The sequence below is a fragment of the Octodon degus genome, unplaced genomic scaffold (assembly GCF_000260255.1).
Source record: "Octodon degus isolate 3935 unplaced genomic scaffold, OctDeg1.0 scaffold00220, whole genome shotgun sequence".
Lineage (NCBI taxonomy): Eukaryota > Metazoa > Chordata > Mammalia > Rodentia > Octodontidae > Octodon > Octodon degus.
The window spans coordinates 13,375-15,414 of NW_004524796.1; the positions used below are offsets into that span (position 1 = coordinate 13,375).

General features: G+C 37.5%; 1 pseudogene; it reads left to right on the forward strand.

Moving 5' to 3' along the window:
• Window positions 1–453: 453 nt before the first annotated feature.
• LOC101566261 lies at window positions 454–1,344 on the forward strand (annotated as a pseudogene).
• Window positions 1,345–2,040: the final 696 nt, after the last annotated feature.

The window sequence follows — 2,040 nt, forward strand, 5'->3', positions numbered from 1 at the left end:
ACAGGGAAAAATGTAGAAAACATATATCAGGAAAATAACATGACAAAGATAAGCCAATACATATGCCATAATAATCAGTGCAAGTGGCTTTAGTTCATTAATTGAAATAGACTGGAAGAATTAATAAAGAAACAAAATCCAATAATGTGCTATATATTAGGAATACATTTAACTCAAAAAGACATTCAAAGGCTGAAAGCAAAAGACAATGTTCCACTGGCCAGGAACTCAGAAAATAATAGGGGTAGATATTCTGTTGGCAGACAATATAAATTTACAATCAAGAATAAGCAAATGAGGTAAAGAAAGTCACTACATACCTGTTAGGGGAAAACTTCAAGAGGGAAAGTTTATAATCATAAATATGTATGCACCAAATATGAGAGCTTCAAACTACAGAAGACAAATTTTAAAGGACATAAAAAATAGCCAATAGTGTCTCCTACAGAATTCATGGCAGCCTCCGGGAAACTTGGTGCTCTCCATGTCCTTCCATTGCCCACCATTCAAAAAATCATTAAGTTGTTCAAACTACAAGCAGTGAAGCAGCTATCCCAGAATTTTCTCCTTGACTTGAGGCTGACAGACAAAATTGTAAAGAAAGCTGGAAATCTGACAAATGCTTATGTTTATGAAGTGGGCCCTGGTCCAAGAGGAATCACAAGATCCATTCTCAATGCCAATGTTTCTGAACTTCTAGTGGTTGAAAAGGACACTCGATTTATTCCTGGATTATAGATGCACTCTGATGCAGCACCTGGAAAACTGAAGATTGTTCATGGAGATGTAGTGGCATTTAAGATAGAGAAATCTTTTCCAGAAAATCTTAAAAGACCCTGGGAAGATGATCCTCCACATGTACACATTATTGGAAACCTGCCTTTCAATGTGTCAACTCCTCTAATCATCCAGTGGCTTGAAAACATTTCAAGTAGAAATGGACCTTTTGCTTATGACAGAACTCAACTGACTTTGACTTTCCAAAAGGAAGTGGCTGAGAGACATGTCTCCACTACAGGAAACAAACAACTCAGTTGTCTTTCTGTTATGGCTCAATACCTCTGCAGTATCACATATATGGTTACCATTCCAGGCAAATGTTTGTTCCCAAACAAGAGGTGGATGTGGAAGTGGTGCACTTCATGTCTTTTATACAGCCCAAATAGAGGAACCACTCAACCTGATGGAAAAAGCCATTCACAATGCACTTCAATTCGAAAGAAAATATTGCCATTGAGGGCTGAGCATGGTATTCCAAAAGCTTGGTGCCTAGAAAGCATGACAAGACTGTTTCGGTTGGCAGACATAGATCCTAGGGGATGGAAATTATCCATAGTACAATGAAATTGGAAATTAATGATAAAAGAAATGTTAAAAACTCCATAGACACATGGAAATTAAATAACACTCTCTTAAATAATCAGTGGATCTCAGATAAAGTTAAATAAGAAATCAAACAAATCTACATTCCAATGAAAATTCAAACAAACTTTACAGGAATTCATGGGATATAATTAAATCAGGCCTCAGATGAAAATTTATAACAGCGAATACTTACATTGATAAAACAGAATGAAGGGCCGGGGGGATGGCTCAGTGGAATAAGTGCTTCCCTGGCAAGCACGAGGCCTGAGTTCAATCCCCGGTTCCACAAAAACAAACAAACAAACAAACAAAAAAACAGAATGAGAACAAATAAACAGCCAAAGTTTTAACCTCAAGCTTCTAGAAAAAGAACAAGTTTAGCACAAAACCCAAAGAAGAGAAGAAATTATAAATATCAGAGCAGTAACCAATGCTATTGAGACACCGAGGGTCATGTAAAGAATTAATGAGTCAGGGCCAGATAGATAGCTTGGTGGTCTTTACCTATCAAGTACAAAGACCTGAGTTCGATCACCTGGACTGTATGCTATATCAGCCCTGTGCTGAGCCAGTCACCCAAACCAGGCTTAGTGGCATATGCCTGTAATACCAGCACTGGATAAGCTTATACAGGAGGATTATTATGACTCTTCTACATAGTGAAACCTGTAACAA